General features: G+C 39.4%; 1 protein-coding gene across 1 annotated transcript in view; it reads right to left on the bottom strand.

Annotated features, from left to right (window-relative positions):
* SAMD3 (sterile alpha motif domain containing 3) overlaps positions 1-18,526 on the bottom strand; it is a 114,654-nt gene extending 96,128 nt beyond the window's left edge. Inside the window, exon 1 of the mRNA XM_032484905.1 lies at positions 18,358-18,526. The gene's annotated coding sequence lies outside the window, so the exon portion shown is untranslated. The remainder of the gene's footprint in view (positions 1-18,357) is intronic.
* Positions 18,527-20,993: the final 2,467 nt, after the last annotated feature.

Genomic DNA, 20,993 nt, shown 5'->3' on the forward strand with positions numbered 1-20,993 from the left:
TTTTTTTCCTGTGTGGTTAAACAATTGTTCTGTCAATGTCATTGAGTATTCCCTCATTTTCCATCTGATCTGAAATGCCATGTTTTTCATAAATCAGGTTTCCATAAGTGTGTGGATTAGTTGTGGCTCTCTTTTTAGTTCCTCAGCCAAATGCTCTATCTCTATGCTAATATCATATTTATACCTTAATTAGCAGGCCTTTATATCTTTTTACTGCAGTTAAAGCAAATCTCCCCAATTTATCCTTTTGCCTCAGAAGAATTTTGGCTCTTCTCAGGACTCTTTGATCTTCAGTGCATAGAATCACCTTGCCAAGCTCCACACACAAAAAAAATCATGCTGAACTTTTAATAAGAATTCTATCCAAAGTAAATGAGATTAAATTGATATATATTTTTGATCATGTTGAATCTTTCTTTCAAAGAATATGGCATTGCTCTATTTATTCATGTATTTTAAATGTCTTTCAATAAAAATTTTATAATTTTCCTGCAAAGTGCTTACACATTTTTATGGGCTTTTTTGGTTGCTATTATAAATAGTAAAATTGCATTTTGTTTGTTGCTGGTATAAAGAAATGAAATTTATTAATTTACATTAATTTTATTTTCAGCAACTCTGCTAGACTCTTAATCCTAATCATTTTTCTATAGATTCTATGGGGGTTTTGTATAGATAATTACCTACATCACCTATGTGATCTAAATAATTATAATATTCACCCTTAATTTTCAATACTCTATCCTTTTACTTTTTTTTTTTTTTGCCTTATTTTCCTGACTGTGATCTCCTGAAAAATCTTAAGTAGAAATTGTGATAGTGGGACTCATTGTGAATCCTTTATAATCCTGTTTCTAAAGAGAATGTTCACAGCATTCTGACATTCAGGAAAATGACAGCTATATAAGGCCTTTGGAGATTCCCTTTAGCAGGTTATGGAGATCTCTTTCTATTCCTAGTTAGATGAGAATTTTAATCATGAATGCACACTAAATTCTATCAAGTGTTTCTCCTCAGTCTATAAAGAAGATCATATGGTTGTTCTCCTTTCAGATATTATTGGTGTGAAATGTGGTGATTGATCCGCTCATATTCAAACAACCTTGAAATCTTGGAATAAACGCAACTTGGCAACCACATATTATCTTTATTAATGCATTGCTAAATTGATTTGCTAGTATTTTATTTGGGACCTTTGCACTCATACAAAAAATGTTTAATTCTTTCTCAAACTATTCTCGGATGATCTAAGCACTGAATAAGTCAGCATCCAAGCAGAGGAATACAGGGCCATTCTAGATGTTGCAAGAAGAGGAAATATAAGGAATAACATTTATTACAAATTTACTGGACAAGTTAGAGGAGAACAACAGCAACAAAAAACTAGTCACTCATTGATATCTAGTTCCCATGATTGCTACAATTCTGAGGCTGCCATTGAAAGGGAGCTGAGCAAGCATTTCACCACTGTCAGAGGCAGCCGCCACTGCCCAGCAGGAGCTGCCACTGCTGGAAGAGCTGCCAGCAATGAAAAACCACTTCTCCGTTGTTCTCATTTTTCAATCTCTTGTCAGTGCCTTAAATAAGCAGAAACTAACAGAAAGCCAGATTACAAGGAGTCTATGACACGTAGTTGCTAGCTTCTAGCCCCAGGGGTATAGAAAAAAGCGTAGAGGGCAAGTGCAGAGTAGAGGGAGAACATTAACCAAAACAGGCATCAAGATTCATACTAGACTCTTAGAAAGATCCAGGGAATACTCTTTCTTTTTCTATTCTCTGAAAGAGTTCATGAACATGGAATTACTGCTTCATAGAATATTTAATAGAACCAGCTGATAAACCATCTGAACCTGTTGTTTCTTTTTTGTAAAGATTTGAAAGTACTGATTTAAGTTTTAACTATGGAATCACTGCTGAGGTTCTGTTTCTATAATGTGACAAAGGATATGCATGATCTAGCTGCTGTTTTGACTTTTATGCTATCTCACTCTCTACTAACATTTTTGAATTATTTTAATCCATTTTTCCTGTATTTTCTGGGCTTTTACGTATCTAAAATATTCTGTAATATTTATAAAATCACAAAGCACAAACTTTATACACATATCTAAACCTACACATGCAGTGAAAAAGGAAGCACTGACTAAGTGTGAGAGACCGCATATGGGGTGAATACGGCCGTGAGCAGAGCTGGCTTCCTGCCTATGTGACCTGTGCATTGCACAGAGCCCCATGCTTAGAAGGGCCCACTCTTGGTTTATTGCTCTGCTGTTGCTGTCTTGAAATTCCTAGTTTTTTGAAAACATGGCCCCACATTTTATTTTGCATTGGGCCCTGCAAATTACATAGCTGGTCCTGTGGTGAGTATTGGAGGATAGGTTAAGCTTGCTTCTTCCTTCCTTCCTTCCTCTTTCTTTCTCTCTTTCTCTCTTTTTCTTTCTTTCTTTCTGTTTTTGGTAATTGCTAAAAAAAAGTATTCATTAATCACAAAAATAAGTATTCTAAGGCCTTATTAAAAATATAACTCAAATATTTTTAAGGGAGGACTTAGAGTGCTAATTTATGAAGTCCAGGTTTACAATTTAATAAGAGAGAAATGGCTTAACATTTAGTTGGACTGTTTCACAAACACTGGGAGAGACAGAGAATTTACTTTTGAAAATTGAATAACTGTAACCCTCAGTGCATTTTTATAGGATTTTATTACAGAGTTAATTTAGGTCAATTGGCTGTTAATGATTATGTCCAGAAGTTAGAATAAGTTTTAAATAGCTTTGGTTATAAAATGTAGTAGGCCAATACTTTATTTAATTTGATCATTTTAATTAATTTTTGAAAATATGAGTAGCTAGATGCTGGCCTGGAAGGGCTTAGCATCTACCAAATGTGCCTATTTTAGAACCGAAGATTTGTAAAAAGTCCATTTCTGCATTACCAGTTGAGACTTGTCTTTTGACATTGACATAAATGGCTGACCATGAGGCATGAGTCCCATCTCGTAGGAAGCTTCCCATCCAGTATTTTTAATTTAAGTTTTTAGGGAACATAAAGAACTTGATGAGTTATATGTGATAAATCCTAGGCGTCTGCTCTCTTATTCTGTTCACGTTAGGCCTTTCCAATCAAACAAGGTTCTGTTTGGTTTTCACTTGATTTGATTGGGTTTGCTCTGTTTAGCTCTATGTTAGTCTTGATTGAACCAGGAACTGGAAGGCATGACCAACAAGTTCCTGGGGGAGTCTTTCTCAGAAAGTTAAGATAAAGTCCCAGAAGATTTCTAGATGTCTGTAAATTCTCGAGAGGGCCAAGAGCCCCTCATTCCGTCCTTCCATCGCAACCTTCTTGATTTGGCAAGTTCAGAGATTTATGCTGCTATATCTAGAGTTACAGATACTTGTTTTTATCTTTATCTCTTTGTAGGAAAGATCCTGGGAGAGAAATCTCATCTGTAAACTGATCTGGAAAGATTCCAAGACCCCGATTTTGATGGTGCCCACATCTTGTAAGAGATACAGGTGAAATAAATCGGGGGCTGGTGGGTAGGTCCCAGAAAACTAGATGAAGACTCTGGAACAAGGGAATTATAACGTCTGCTTCAAATCAAGGCAGAAATTCCTTTTCTGAGAAGTAGAGTTACTTTGATGTAGAAGCAAATCAAGGTGCTGAAAATTCTTCCTGGACACGGATTCACAATGGCCATGTGACCTAGCTCCAAGTAAAGGTGTCTCAATATACTTGGGAGAGAGATTCATGAGGCCACCTTTCAGGGGAAATATACCAATATTAATATACAAATAGCCAATGTTTATTGAGAGATGAATATGAATACACATTATTCTTTATAGGTTATAATTCTCAATTCTCTTAATAACTCACAAAATAGATACAACTGTTAACCTTCTTTTAATGATGAAAACTCATAAGCTTAGACAATTGGAAAACTTTACAAAATCAGTGAGTGGCAAGATCAAGACTCATAGTCTAATCACTGGTGTTAAGACTTGCTGCCTTCAGCAGTCTTTTTATATAATTTTGACCTCATTGGGAAGAGAAGCTTCTCCAGTTTCACTGAAGGAGGGTCAGAGTACTTTCAGTACTGTGGTCAACAGTGGGAAGATGCACCTGGAGTGCTTGGCACCATGCCTGGCGTGCTGTAAACTGTCAGAAAATATTCTTTCTTTGCTAGTGGAAAACTAGACTGTAAGGAATAAGAGGCTGGGCGTTGAGATTCTAAATTCTGGGTTTGTAGCCCAGCTTGTTGTGTAACTGTCAGAACGTTTTGCTTTCCTTACTTGGAAAACAGGGACAATAACATTCCTTAGCTCGTAGTGCTGTGGTAGTAATCAGATAAGATGGTGCTGGTGTTATCACTCTGCCTGGAACACAGAAAAATGTTGAGAGATGGTTGCTATTGTTGTTGAATGTATTTGCGTTGCTTTTAATATTGGAGCCGTGAAATCAGTGTTAGTGCTTTTAAAATCATTGACATCAGAAGCTACCGAGGTCAGTAAATCAGATGGAGAGGCACAGGTCCTCTAAAGTAGTGAAGTCACAGCTCACACAGCCACCAACAAAGCAGCAGACTTGAAACAGCAGCAAAAACTTAAACGTCACCAAAAAGTATGAGCTTCTTGGCACTTTGCCAGAGGAAGGAAGGCAATTTGCAGGATTTGGGGCACCCAGTATTGTGCTGAGTGGGGAGTCAGAATCCAGACCGTTTTCACTGCTATTGTGTTTGTCACGATGTTCTTGATTGTCCTCCTCTAAGCTCCTGTCCCGTTGGGAAGTGAAAGCTCCACACCTAACTCCTTTTTAATTGTGTCCCTCAGCCTGCCCAGTGTTCTCCTTCCGGCTCAGAAAGCAATCACCTAATAACATCATATGAAGGAGAAAAAGCTTTCTCCAATTTACAAGATTGCAGGTAATTCTGTTATTCAATTAAGATAATACCTTTTCTGAGCATAACCTCCTGTCCTAAATTGAAACTCTAAATACACTGCAGACACATAGAAAAATGAGAAAATAGTGTAGCCATGTTTTCTTTATTCTTATATTAGGGGATAATATTCTCCCAGAATTTTCTGACAGGCCTTTCCATTTGAGTCACAGAATCAGTTTCAATGTGTTTCAAAGACTGTAAAACGCCATCACCATAATCGCCTCCATATCTTTATAAATATTGCAATGTCTATAATGTGTATGTAATCTTAGTAAAACCCTTATACTGCCTTATGAGAAGATTTCATTTCATATGTAATGCATTTTAGAACCCTTCATGGATAGAGTATGTATTAAAAGAAATACTTCATATAAAATTCTTTTTGTTTAAAAATCAAGGCACGATATACCACATTGTAACAAAATGTCAATACACTGCACACACACATATATATAGTTCTGGTTATGAGCTAGGGAACACAATTTCCTTGAATGTTATAGTTTTTCTATTCTATTTTAGTACTACAGTTTTTCCTGGCAATAAATAATGTACTTCTATTGAATTCAAAATTACAGTAAATGTGCTCTGTGCAGATAATTTAACACCTGTAAATTCCCAAGCCCTACAGTTGTAGATTGCAGATCTCAAAGGCTTAAGGATCTGAATTATATTGCAGAAATAATGAGCTGAAGACTGATTGCAAATGCGTATCTATTAACACAGCCACCAAATTTTTCTACTGCATTGGCTAGATCTGAGCATGAGGCATTCAGAAACCAAAGGAGTATGTTGAATTTAGCAGGCTTAGATCCTTAAAAAAATAAACGAAAATCATAGCTGATATTCTTCGCCCAGGGACTGAGAATGGAGAGTCTGTCAGTGGTAAACCAATGGTAGGTACTAGTGAGGAATACCTTAGATCTATGATCCCAGGCTGAGCAGTGCTGGGAGGATGGGATAGAGACTGGGAAGCAGAGCCAGGGAGCCCTGACAAAGAACCACACATTTGGTTCTCCATCTCACCTCTCCCGCCGAATCACACAGCTACAGCAAGGAGGAGTTATATTTAAAAAGGAAAACTGATGGAGTAAGCAAACAGAATCGACCTCCTACCCATTCTTCCATTTTTTCATTCTTTCAGAAGCAAGGTTAGAATTATTTGGATTGAATCTTTCCTTTCAATTGAGTCTTTTCTGCTGTGAATATTGATTTTATTCATCCAGCTACCAAAATTGTTTAATTTTATGGTCAGAATCACAACATATTAGGGCTGGAAACTTACTAAGAAATCGTTTCAATTTTATTAAAGATGCACTTTATGAGAGATGAAGGAACTGGGGCTTGGCGAAGCTATATGCCTAGCTAAAGGGCAGCGGTAAGAGGAAGCCCTCACCCCAGCCCACCATCCTGCCCTGGACAGGGCTGCTGCCACTCTCAGGGTACTGGGTTCCTGCAGAGCAGTATCTTGAGTCTTCCTGAAAAGGTGAGGGAAGGGTCTTCCAGGGGCTGGTCGTCCTATACTTTTTAAAATTGGCTGAGACTTAAAGCAAGGGGAACACCTGAAGTGCTCACAATAAAATTTGTAGAGACATCTGTGGGTCTACTGCTTTTAGACTTTTTCCTGATTCATTTGCTAGATTCCAGTCTGGAAACATCCCAGTGGAAGGATCAAATACATGTAAAAGGAAATGCTTTGCTGAATACCCATCTCCTATCCTAAGATTTAGGTTGGCTCATAGATTGGTGGGCTGACCCAGTTTAGGGGGCATCCAGTCCTAGATTCTTTTTCCATCCTAACCATGACTGAGGTTTTCTTTTTTCTTTCCTGAGGTTTAGTTGATGTACAATATAAGTTACAGCTGTACAACATAGTGATTCACAATTTTTAAAGGTTATATTCCACTTAAAGTTATTAAAATTGGCTATATTCTATGCATTATACAATATATCTTTGTATCTTATTTTTTATACTTAACAGTTTGTACCTCTTAATCCCCTACCCCGGTTAATTAATTAATACTGCTGATTTTTTATGTTCCACATATAAGTGATATCATACAGTGTTTGTCTTTCTCTGTCTGACTTATTTCACTTAGCATAATACTCTCCAAGTCCATCCATGTTGTTGCAAATGGCAACATTTCATTCTTTTTTATGGATGGGTAGTAGTCCACTGTGTGTGTGTGTGTATCTCACATCTTCTTTATCCATTTATGTGTCAATGAACATTCAGGTTGTTTCCATATCTTGTCTATTGTAAATAGTGCTGCTGTGAATATTGGGGTGCATGTGTCCTTTTGAGTTACAGTTTTCTCTGGGTATATGCCCAAGAGTGGGATTGCTGAGTTATATGGCATGGCTGAGCTTTTAAAAGAGCAAACTGCTCTGTCTTTAGCCAAGAAAAGGGTGGGTAGTTTCAACCCAGAGTTGAAGGAGGGAATTATTTTATTTATTTAATTTGGGGGATTGATATACCATACATTTCCTTCTTGGAGCTTCCCGTTTTCCTCCCTATGTATAATTATATAAGTCAGTAAGGGTAGGATTCATTCTACCTCATTTTCAACTGAGGCATCAATACAATAGGTGTCAGATATCAAAATGACTGAGACAAATCCTCATATACAGAACTTGTGAAAAAACTGTTTGAGAGCTGATTCTGTATTTTTAACCTCTTTGCCAACTTCAAATATAAAAGGATTGAGAGCAGGAAGAAGGAGTGGCATCTATGAGAAGTTCTTTTTTTTGAGATCTCAAGGGATTTTAGTGAAGTATAGTCAGTTTACAATATTGTGTCAATTTCCGGTGTACAGCATAATGTTTCAGTCATACATATACATACTTATATTCATTTTCATATTTCTTTATTATAGGTTACTTCAAGATATTGAATATAGTTCCCTGTGCTATATGGTATAAACTTGTCATTGATCTATTTTATATATGGTAGTTAGTATCTGCAAATTTCAAACTCCCAATTTTTCCCTTCCCACCTCCTTTACCCCCTGGTAATCTTAAGTTTGTTCTCTATGTCTGTGAATCTATTTCTGACTTATAAATAAGTTCCTTTTTTTAGAGTCTGCATATAAGTGATATCATATGGTATTTTTCTCTCTTTCTGGCTTACTTCACTTAGAATGATGATCTGCAGGTCCATCCATGTTGCTTCAAATAGCATTATTTTTTCTTTTTTTTTTTACAGCTGAGTAGTATTCCATTGTGTATATATACCACATCTTCTTTATCCATTTGTCTGTCAATGGACATTAGGTTGTTTCCGTATCTTGGTTATTGTAAATACTGCTGCTGTGAACATTGGGGTGCATGTGTCTTTTCAAATTACTGTTTTCTCCAGATATATACCCAGGAGTGGGATTGCTAGATCATATGGTAAGTCTGTTTTTAGTTTGTTAAGGAATCTCCATACTGTTTTCTATAATGGCTGCACCAAGCTACATTCCCACCAACAGTGTAGGAGGGTTCCTTTTTCTCCAGACCCTCTCCAGTGTTTATTATTTGTAGCCTTTTGAATGATGGCCATTCTGACTGGTGTGAGGTGATACCTCACTGCAGTTTTGATTTGCATTTCTCTAATAATGAGCAACGTCAAGCATCCTTTCTGTAAGTTCTTAGAGTTGTTGTACTCTGAGTCCCTTCATTCCTACCAAACACAGAGGGAGTTGCTGATCTCCAACTCCACCCTGAGTGAGGAGACTGCTCAGAGAGCAGTTTGGTGCCTGAATCAACCTGAGATAATTTAAGGGCCCTGTGCTGCAGAGTGGAGGTGGCTGTGTTGACTAGTTTAGATGCCCGAGGTTATTAGGACAAAGGCTATGGAAGGGTATCTGTGTCCAGATTTCAGCCACATTGGAGACAGGAGCAGGAAGAACCAAGGGAGCTGGTCTGGAGCAGTTTAAAGTCCTGTTCTGGAGGAACTCCTGTCTATTTGGGACAACCAGAGAAGGAGGAACCAAGGGTGGAGTGGTAACTAGAGGAACTGATTCTATCTCCCATCAGGAAGGGGCCTCTGATGACCCCAAGGAAGTACCCAGTGAGGAATGAGCCCAGCTGAAACCTCCACCCAGCCCAGAGAAGGTCCCTTCCCCTCTTCCTCCTCACTTCCCAGACCAGAGATGCTAAACCATGGTGAGCAACGACGGCAGAAGCAGAGCGAGAGGGAGAGAAGTAGCACCACCAGCAAACACCTGTTCCTCATGAACAGCTTCTTGCCTTTGTGGGCTGTAACTGAGAGAGAGGCAGGAGAATAAATGTGGAACAAATAAATATGGATATGTTGATTGATATCCTGGGCCGGGCATTTCTAACGTGTAAATTGAGATTAAGTGATGGTTGAATGTTCTATTAGTTTAACGGTGAGAAGTCATGAAACTGCCAAAGATTTTATTCAAAAACAGAAGATGAGCACATGAAAAAATGCTCAATATCACTAATTATCAGAGAAATGCAAATCAAAACTACAATGAGGTATCACCTCACACCAGTCAGAATGGCCGTCATTCAAAAATCCACAAATGACAAATGCTGGAGAGGCTGTGGAGAAAGGGGAACCCTCCTACACTGCTGGTGGGAATGCAGTTTGGTGCAGCCACTATGGAAAACAGTGTGGAGATTCCTCAAAAGACTAGGAATAGACTTACCATATGACCCAGGAATCCCACTCCTGGGCTTGTATCCAGAAGGAAATCTACTTCAGGATGACACCTGCATCCCAATGTTCATAGCAGCACTATTTACAATAGCCAAAACATGGAAACAGCTTAAATGTCCATCAACAGGTGACTGGATAAAGAAGTGGTGGTATATTTATACAATGGAATACTACTCAGCCATAAAAACCGACAACATAATGCCATTTGTAGCAACATGGATGCTCCTGGAGAATGTCATTCTAAGTGAAGTAAGCCAGAAAGAGAAAGAAAAATACCATATGAGATCACTCATATGTGGAATCTAAAAAACAAAAACAAAAACAAAAACAAAAACAAACAAACAAACAAAAACAAAGGGTAAATAAAGGACAGAAATAGACTCACAGACAGAGAATACAGACTTGTGGTTACCAGGGGGGTGGAGGGTGGGAAGGGATAGACTGGGATTTCAAAATTGTAGAATAGACTACACTGTATAGCACAGGGAAATATACACAAAATGTTATGATAACTCACAGAGAAAAAAATGTGACAATGAGTGTGTATATGTCCATGAATAACTGAAAAATTGTGCTGAACACTGGAATTTGACACAACATTGTAAAATGATTATAAATCAATAAAAAATGTTAAAAAAAAAAAACAAAACAAAAACAGAAGATGACTTTCACGGAACAAATTTGGAAAACCACAATGGGAAACAAAAAATAAAGTGGTGCATTGATTCCTGAGTCATACTTGTCTGAGATACTGTTACAAAGTGCTCTTTCCTTGCCAGGAAAGACTTTCCTGTAAGTTTTGCAGCTCCCCTCAGCCAGATCCAGAGTCTTCTCATTTGAACCACCATGTGTCCAGAACCAATTCAGTCCTTAGAAGATAGTGAAGTCATTTCACTTCATTTGTAACTGAGCAGGACCCTATGGGGACTTTCTGGGACAGACCCCTCCCCTTACCGCTGCTGTAGCTCCTTTCCAAAGTACCTAGAAGAGTGTGTCTGATGCACATTCCTGAGTTGTCTTACAGGTGCTAAAACCACCACCAAATGGAAGAATTAACTACTCAATGACCATCAGCACGTAGCCCCCAGACCTACGGATTGTTAACGTTAGCCACCCTGTTACCTCAACACCAGTTAATCAGAGAATTGTGCAGGAGCTGATCACCCACTCTGCGATCCCCCTCCCTCACCTGGCCTTTAGAATTGCTTTTGCTGAAAACTTTAGGAGAGTTCTGGGTTTTAGAGCCCAAGCCACCCACCCTCCTTGTATTGGGGCTTTTACAATAAACGCTGCACTTTCCTTCCCCACAACCCCATGTCGGTAGATCAATGTCAGGGCGAGGGGACCCAAGTTTGGTTCAGTGGCAGGTTCACTCGGATTCAGCATCAAGTTATTCTTATTACAGCTTGAGCCCTAATTTTGAGATCCCTGTTCTGATTCTGTGCCTTGTTTTGGAAACCCACCTAATTCTCTTGAGTACTGATATTAATTACAGGCATACTGTTTTACTTTACTTCACTTTATTGCCCTTGGCAGATACTTTGCTTTTTCACTAATTGAAGGTTTGAGGCAACCCCGCATCAAGCAAGTCTACCAGCACCACTTTTCAAACAGCATTTGCTCACTTCATGTCTCTGTGTCACATTTTGATAATTCTTGCAGTATTTCAAATGTTTTCATTATTATTATATGTGTTACGGTGATCATCTGTGATCAGTGAGCTGCTACTGTGACTCACTGAAGGCTCAGGTGATGGTTAGCACTTTTCAGCAATAAAGTATTTTTTAATTAGGGTATGCACATTTTTTTCAGACATAATGCTATGGCACACTTAATAGACTACAGTTTAGTGGAAACCTGACTTTTATGTGTACAGCAGCCCTGACCTCCACGCTGTTGAAGGGGCAACTGTACATATAAGCACACTTATATAACTCTTGTGCATTTTGGCCCCTGGCTTTCTCGGTAATCTTGTGATTTATCTGGATGTGTGTTCTTTTTAAAGAGTAAAGCACTAACAAGCTGATGGTTCTCAGGGGGTAGGAATGGGGTTTTGCATGCGATGAGAATGCTAAGGCAGTGACAGACTTTAGTCTTGGAGGACCACCAGCTCTCAGCCTCTGTAGGACTTCTCCCTTGGGCTGCAGTTTCCTCGGAGCAGCAGTTCGGCAGTGGTTGTGAGACTGTAGCTGGGTCAGCGTTACTTGGAGGGCGAGTTTCACCTCTCCCATCCCACTCCTAACCCCCACCCCCAGGTCTGTGAATCAGTAGATCTGTAGAGAGATTTGGGAGAATTTGCATTTCTGTCAAGTTCCCAGGCAATGCAGCTGTTATTGATCTGGGGACCACACTTTGGAAAATCACTGCCTTAGTACAGAGTTTCTCAGACTCGGCTCTATTGACATTTCATGCCAGATAATTCCATGTCATGTGGGGTTGGCCTGTGCATCCATAGGATGCTTAGCAGCATCCCTGACCTCTATCACTAGATGCCAGTACCAACCGTGTCTCCAGACATTGCCAAATGTCCCCCGTAAGGGGCAAATCACCCTGGACTGAGCACCACTGGCTACCTTAAGTTCTTCTGTCCCCTGCCTGGAAAAGGAAAACCCAGCTGTAGCAAGCTGGGAGACAGCAAGGGCCTTGAAGGGTCCTACCCCTCAGTCAGGAGATTCTAACTCCCTTATTTTTGATTTTGCCTTTCATTAATACCTCCACCCTCTCCATTTTCAACTGTAAATCTCTCCAGACATGAATCTCTTCAACAGAGGTAGAAAAGGGTAGAAACAACTCTCAGGGAACCTGGGGTCTAACTGAGCCTCACATAAACATTCAACCTATCCTCCAGTTTGCAGTTTTGCCCTCAAGTTCTGCTTTCAGATATATCTACTGTCTCTAAAATTTAAGTCTTTCTGAGGTTCAGCAGAGCTAAGCAACTTCCTCTCTTGTAAGCTCACAGTTTTATTTTCTCTGATCTGCTAAGTCAATTACTATTCATCCACCTGCTTCCCTGAGTCCAAAGTTTTGTTGACATCTTTCATCTGCTGTTATCTGTTCTCCCATTCTCTTTGTTTTGGTAGATTTGTGCCCTTTTATGAATTTGTTTTCATTCTGGAGTATTACAAAGGATCAACAATAAACACATATGTTTAAGCCACTGTGTATAACTGGAATTCCCAGCTGCTTTTTTGATACTAGGTTTTGGTGAGAGGGAAGGTAGAAAGGGCATAAAAGTACCTGAGTTGGGGAGGTGTTATTAATGATTTGGGTTAAAGATGAAGAAAAGAAATTTAAAGGTACAAAATACATTCTTTTCACATTTTTTTTGCCTAAAGCCCTGATTGTTATACTTTGTTATAATCTTTTCAATAAAAACAACATTTGAAATGGAAAATATAAAACATTTGAAGTGCAGAAGGTAGCCCTTAAGAAATTCTGAAGTGAAGGAACCCAAAAAGCAGGGATCTTTGAGCAAGACAGTATTTATTGAAACCTTTTATAAATTTTAATCATACACCAGTTACTGAACACAAGTTCATGTGCCTGACACACAGTGAGGCCAGAAAATACAAAAACATCAGAGTTTGGGGCAGAGGAAGATTTATTGCTGGGCTGAGCGAGGAGAACAGGTGGCTTATGCCTCCCAAACCCGAACTCCCTGGATTTCAGCTTAGCATTTTTAAAGGCCAGCCGAGGGAGGGGTGTCTCAGGGCATGTGGTCAGCTGTGCATAATTGATTGGTTGGTGATCAATCCTTAGGCGCCAGAAGATCTGGGGGCTATGTGCTCATGGTCATCAAGTAGTTAATTTTTTCCATTTGGTGGTGGCTTTTAGCATCTGAAAAACTCAGGAAATATGCATGAGGTACAATCATCTGGGTACTTCAGAGAGGAGCTACAGCAGGGGAGGGGTCTGTCCTGGGAAGGCCCCATAGGGTCCTGCTCAGTTACAATTCCCCTCTTTTCTTTGATACTCCTCAGTCTTGAAGAGAACAGGTGGACAAGAAGAGAAATAATATGTTGAATAGAGAAGTTCATCATAAATTTAGCAGAGAAACTCGGTTTCAGTCTCCAATCTTGTTTCTTTCCTCCCCAAACCTTTAAGGGAATGGGGCCATGACAGCTACTTCCTGCTGAAACTAGGCATAGTCCTACCTCATTCTGGGGAACGGACACCGAAGTTGAACACATTCCTGAATTCCAATTCCTGGATCCAAGTCTTGTGTGATTAAGATCTAATTCCCTGAGGAATTCAGAAGAATAAACTTGGAGCCAGTCTGGACCTGGCACTTTAGGGGGGACTTGTGGCCAGGCAGCCAGTCGTCTACTTTTATTTAAGAAGGTTTGACTTGTGATGTGGTATTAAACATTGTCTGACTAGGTTTTAACTTCTGATATGGTATTAAGTGTATATATAAAGAGCTATGGGCCACTACACATATCCTTTTTCTGCTAATATCTGATCTAAAGCAATTTTTTTGTCTAAAAATTTAAAAGTTACAAGAGGATACCTTGAGGTCATAAGGTTGCAGCTGCTATCTGCCAACAGACACTGCTTTGGGAATGGCTGATGGCATCCCAAATATGACATAGCTCAGAAAATTTGAGTTCTCAACAACACAGGAATGGGTGTGATTACACCCACAATGGCCACCTAGTTTTACCTTGGATGTCCGAACCACAGCTACTCCATTTTGACTCTCAAATGCATTCACCTCCTCAAAGTGAAAGCAGATGTACAATGCAGGTCCCAAAGGCCATAAAATAGGCTGCTTTGGTCAGTAAAGTTTAAGTCAAATCATGTATAAGCCAGAATGACTTCCCCATACTTTAAAGTGTGCAGATTTTTTCACCATTTCCTTCTTTGATTATAAATTTTTGACAGAAAGCATTGATGATCAAAATATCTGTCCCTTGATACTGGGGTGTGGCTCTTGCCCCAAGTTCAGATCATGTCCTTCAGTGCCAGGCCCCCTTTGTATTTTCCTAGTTATCCACACTCAGGGAAAACTAATCAGATATCATGAACAGACTCAGAGATGTGTTAACAGGGACTATACATTTCACCACTTATGCCCATACACAAGCATTGTACATGTGCTTTTAGCAATAGACTTAAAACAAGCATTGTCTTACATCATGAGTAGTTATACTGACAACTCCATTAGAGAAATCTCTATCCTAAACATTGGGGACAATATTGATAGGGAGATAGTCATCTGGTAAAGAGTTCAATTAAAAAACATAGATCAAAAACCAGTCACATTTCGGACAAAACCAAAAAACTGCGACCATATTCACCAGTTCACTCAATCCCATGCATTCAGTACCCCTTACTAATAGTTCTATGAAATCAGAGTTTTCGTTAGGCTTCTTAAGTACCTTACCTAGTTCAGTAGTATAATTTAAAAGAAACCTGCACTTGTCAAAAAGTCCTTTTTATGAACCTTCTTGAAGATGAAGCAGTTCTGCAAAGCATCAGCTTCACTGCCTATAAATGACCAAAGACTCAAAAAGGCGAGGTAAAAGATCTGATTAGGACATTTTTGATAAAGGAACTTAATCAAGTTGCTGTGACTCACAATATTCTAAGATAACAACTAGAATCACAACTGATCGCATTATACTGGGATGTATCTGAATTTCAGAAGCCTTATCTGAATCTTATAACCTCTAGAAAGTCCACATCAACAACAGTCATCCATATCGTATAATCCGAGGAGGGTTATCACGCATTTGACAATGTTTCCTGTGCATTTCAACATCACAACCAGTCCTAGTTAAATATTTTTCTCTGAGATGCCTCAGCTGCCCTCTGAAGCATCCCAGTCAGCTGAAGTCAAAAGAACTTTAATTTGAATTTGATAAGAAGTTTGTCAAAAATATCAAAAAGTTTCACACAATCTGTTTTCAGAAGCACTCTAAATAAATTTGTTTTCTTAACGGAGAGGAACCATATCTAGTCCTGCACCAGCCTACTTTTAATAACAAAATTCATTTACCTAATTAAGTTTAATCTAATCTCAGCCCAATCATGCACCTTTTTTTAGGGCTCTCTTTCTATAAACTTTCCACAACTTTCTGTATCCATATTAGTTTGTCCCTTATTTTTTCTTCATCCAAACCCCATCCCCAGCTCTAAGATCAAATCACTTTGTCTTCCCCTAACAAAGTGTAATTTCATTCCTCACACTTTCTCACCCAAAACATACATCCTACTTTCCTACTGTATACCAAAATGTTTCCTTTACCATTTTCAGTAACTTTAGTTACATATCCTCAACTCCTAAAAATCTCAATCTCCAGTTAATGTTTCATTATCTTACTTTGGGGATGAACTAGCTGTTCAACTATTCAATACACTTCCATCATTTAACCCAATCCAGCACAACTCCAAAATTTCAAATTACCAAATATCTGGAGAGATCATCTTCAAGTAGATACTCCTAAAACACAACTATTTTCAAAGAGTTCACCCAAAAGCTCTTATTTCATTTGCATTCAATTCACCCCCAAGAATTTTATCATACCAAGTTAATTTGTTTCTCTCTGCTGAAAAACTCTGCAACAAAAGCATAAATATTAAACCTTTAGTAAATCTAGCTACAATGAAAGATATGTCTATATTGATTATACCAACAAACTTAAACTAGCTTTAATATCAGGTATTAATTCAATATTGAATATTTCCTAGATTACGTAAACCTGAAATTTGTTGTCTAGTTTCTTTTATAAGTATTTAATTTGTAAGCAATTAGTTTTAAGGCAATTAGAGCTCATTTACAAGTTAATTTTTATATAAAGACAGACAGAACCAGAGATCTCACGGTTTTCCACTTGAGTTTTTTAAAAACCTTTTTTTCCCCTTGAGAGCCCAGGTAGATCATCTATATCTCAAAGGCACAGGAAGAGAAATGCCAATTCCTCCTCTGACTGCTTTACAAAACCCAGCCATCTTGCCTATTTCCAGGGATTTTTTTTTTCAGTTCCCAAATATCCACTAGATAATAATGTGTGTGTGTGTTTGTTTTTTTTCCATTCACTCACATTCGCATAGCTCACTTTCAGCAAAATCAGGAAGAGAGAATAGGATTTGGACTCAGGTACTGAGATCCATACACACACAAGATAAAAGTCAAATTGCAAAAGACCTATTTTGATATAATAACAGAGCCATTAGGGGGCCATTGTTCTCCAGATCTCAGGGAGTACTGAGCCCACACAATGTACAATAAGAAATAAGATTTTCTTTCATTTATGGAAGCATAGCTGCAGATCTCCTAGTTTGCAAAATATGCCCTAGAGGGACTATAAGATGGAAACAGAGCTCTGATCATCCATACTTAATTCTTCATGGCCGATGTTATAAACTATCATGCAAACCACAATTTACAACTGTCTCTCACGCTCACAGTTCCCTGGCCTCAAAGAGGGGGATTCCCTGTCGGTCACTGACAGCACTGATTGGGACTCTCCCTGCACCAGCCTACTTTTAATAACGAATCAATGCTCCATCCAGTGCTCCATCGGAGATGAAGCTGGATGAATAACCAAGGCTAGGAAGGGAAAATCCCAACCAGCACTCTGCAGGCAATGCCACAGGGGAGGATACCCTGTTGTCATCACATGCGAGCCCCGTTGAGACAGGATGGAAGGGGGACAGGGCGCAACCACTGAAGGACTGACACAGCAGTTGAGGATAGGATATTAGTTAGAACTAACTCAGCCCAAGACGGCAGAAGATTTGACTTCCAGTAGACCTTGAGCCTCATTATAGGCTACTTGTAATACATTAGCATGCTAAATGACACACCCACAGGCACCACGACAGTTCCCAGGCTGACCAGAAAAGGCCACAAAGTAGGTGGGGCCCAATTCCTGGAAATCCCCACCCCTTCCCCAAAACAACTGGAATAATGCTCACATTCATTAGCATATGAAATTTCCCAGTCCATAAAAACTAACCACTCCCTGACACCTTGTGGCCACTCTCCCTTCTGGGTGAGACGGCCTGCATTCTGTCTGTGAAATGTGTGTCTAGCTCCCAGGGCCACTCACCGTCTGAGACAACCCCATCCTCCTGGGCCTCCTTCCTTGCCTTCTGAGATGGCCTGCACTCTGTCTACGGCGTATCTCCCTGAATGAATCTACTTTCACTTTTCTATAGTTTGCTCTTGAATTCTTTCTTGTGTGAGACGAAATCTATATTCTCTGTTCACACCATTACTCACCAAAGAGGTCTCAACCAGCCAATGCGAGTACTAATACACACACACACATACAAACAACAAACATGGTCCCACAAACAAAAGATCAGATGCAGTGTAGCCCTCAAATTCCACTTCCACTCCAAGATAAAAGCTTCCAGAATGGCCTGGCTCCTGAAAGACAATGGACGCACAGTGGCTCCTAATGAGCCCAGAAGGGCTTACTTCCCAGAAGGGAATGAGCCCAGGTGGAATAGGTAGAGTTTTCCCATCCTGTGCAAGCTGGAGTGGCACATCCCAAAACAATATACAAAAAAAAAAAAAAAAAAAAGCTAGTCACACAGACAGAAAACCAGAGGAGATGTAGTCTCAAAATGCACGTCCACTCCTAGACAGAGGACTTCAAAAAGGTGGGCCCAGCTCCCATAAGAGAATGGACCCAGAGTGGCTCGCAGTGAGCTCAGAGCAGCTCCCGTCCCACAAGGGGATGCGCCCAGATTAAGTGGAGAGAATCCACAGCCTGCACAAGCTGGAGCTACTCACCCACAGGCAACACCAGTGTGAACCGCAGCTCTAGACGCGTCTCAGCTCCAAACAGCTTCATGCACGGGGGCTGGAGCTGCCAGGGAGAGTCCTCCCAGTTCCCTGGTGCAAAGTGAGCTCTGGCAGCTGCCAGGACCCAGGGACAGGGCTGCCCCAGCTGGGGGTGACCTGCCACAGGCACAGATTCCTAGAATGGCTTCACCAAAATTGTTACCAAGTGCAAATTTGTGTGCCGGATGCCCAGTGAGGCCAAACAAACCAAAACGTCAGAGTTTGGAGCAGAGAAAGTTTTATTGCTGGGCCAAGCAAGAATGAGTGGCTCACGTCCAAAAACCCTCAAACTCCTGGAAGGGGTACAGCTGAGCCTTTTTAAAGGCCAGTTGAGGGAGGGGCAGCCCAGGGTGTGTGATCAGCTGTGCCCAATTCCGATTGATTGATGGTGATCAATCCTTAGGTGCCAGAAGGTCTGGGGGCTATGTGCTCATTGTCATCAAGTAGTTAATCTCTTCCATTTGGTGGTAGTTTTCCAAATCTGAAAAACTCAGGAAACAGGCATGAGATACTATTATCTGGGTACTTCAGAGAGGAGCTAAAGTGAGATATGGGGGAGGGGTCTGTCCTGGGAAGTCCCCAAAGGGTCCTGCTCAGTTACACACCCCAGTTAGGTTATAATTCCTCATTTAAAGTTGTAAAGATTATAGGTCTTAATTATACCCACAAAATCAAAACCATATATCCTTATAGTAAACTTGCTCTCTACTTTGAAAATAACATTGGCAGTAATCCAAGTAGTTTAAAAGTGAGTTATAAACCCCTGAAAAATTTATGGACTTTTTTTGGTTTATTGTTGTTATTAATATTCTAGTCAGTGGACCCACTTGGCTGCTTCTCCCCTGACATTAGCTATCAGAAATCTGAACACAATCTGAAAGAGTTATTTCGGTATTAGTCATACTTGCTCATGTGTATCTCCTCTTATTGAGAGCCCGACTCGTGACTTTTGGGAATCAGGTGACATTTAGCCATAAGTAACCAAAGAGGATATTGAATTTAAATTTAATAATTAAGAAAATGACAGGTGGAAATCCTTTACAGATAAATGCCTGGCTCTGGGAAAATTACTGGATCCCTCAGGAGTAAATGTCTCTCAGTAGGAGACTCGTAAAACATCACAGCTGAAATAGGCTAAGTGTCCCATCAGTAACGCTTTGACCTGTCATTTGACTTCTTTTGAACTTTCTCCAGGTATAGCTATATGTGACAGAATGCCCTCCAGCTAATTCTAGAAATGATTAGTGCTTTTGGAATACTGGCACATTAACAAATTTTGGTTAGCACATAGTCACTAAATATAAATGAATACTTCCTTTGCATTATAACTTATTTGACTCCCAGTATATGGACAGGCCAGAAAGGCCCTGTTAAGAATTGTGTAGTATATTGTACATTCAAGCTAATAAGAATTGAGAAATAACATGATGTTCTTGTCCTTGATTTTCACTACATCTATGTTATAATGGCATGTCATATAACTTCAATGTGCTAGGATGGAAAGTCAATAGAAAGCATGGGAGGGGAGAGAAGAGGTGACAGCCATCCTACAGTATGCCAGAAATATATATGAAACATATATTCTCAATGTATAAAATTATATACAAATATAATTATATGTATAGCAAAGAGAAGTCAAATGCAGATATGGTTTAGAATGTTAGTGAAAACTTGGAACGGGGAAGGTGTACATGGGAATACTTGTCATAAGAGGCCGTGATTTATGGTGGTTTAATGACTGGATTGGACATTTGGAGATCCAGTTATGTGACTTCAGATACAAATCATCCAGCTCCTCTGAAATTTCATTTTTTTGTCTGTAAAATGAAGACAATATCTGCCTTTCCTGGCTCTCAAGAGGCTTGTGAGGATTTATGGAGATGACATATGTGAAATCACTTTATAAACTGTTCGCATTACATGAATGTAAGTTGTTGACAAGAACAGAATTATAGGAAAAAATAGAACTGGGAGTGTCTGTAAGAGATTGCTTTGTTTACTCACCTGCCTAAGCCATTCAGGAAGTAACTTAATCTTTATATTCCTTTTATTTATTTTGATGATATTTCAATTTTCTCCAAACACTGGACAATTGTATCTACTAAAACTAAGCATAGGATTTTTTTTAGTATGACATAGTTCAGAAATAATTTTATATTAAAAAAATTAAAAATCTACCAGATGAATAGGATTTTTCTTACACATGTAATATTACTGAACTCCATAAAGATGAGCTCCCCAACGCAGGACCCCTTGATAGACTTTGGGGAGTTTGGTGGTGCCCCTGAAGTGCACATGTGTGTATGTGCTAAGGGGCAATTTCCTGGGAAGAAGATTCATATCTTTCATCACATTCTCAAAGAGACGGGGAAAATGGGCCATTAGGAGGAAGAGGAAGGAAGAAGGAGAAAATGTGAGAAAAAAAGAAAGAATAGAGAGGAAATAGGAAACGGGAACAAATTGCTGGGAAGGGCGTGCTTATGGAACGTTTGTGCCCATCTAGGACTGAGAAAATGCCTTTTATTTAAAAGGAGTTAAGATTTAAAAATTGTAATAACTTACATTTACTGAAGGCTTAATACATC

Source organism: Camelus ferus, chromosome 8 (genome assembly GCF_009834535.1).
Source record: "Camelus ferus isolate YT-003-E chromosome 8, BCGSAC_Cfer_1.0, whole genome shotgun sequence".
Taxonomy (NCBI): Eukaryota; Metazoa; Chordata; class Mammalia; order Artiodactyla; family Camelidae; genus Camelus; species Camelus ferus.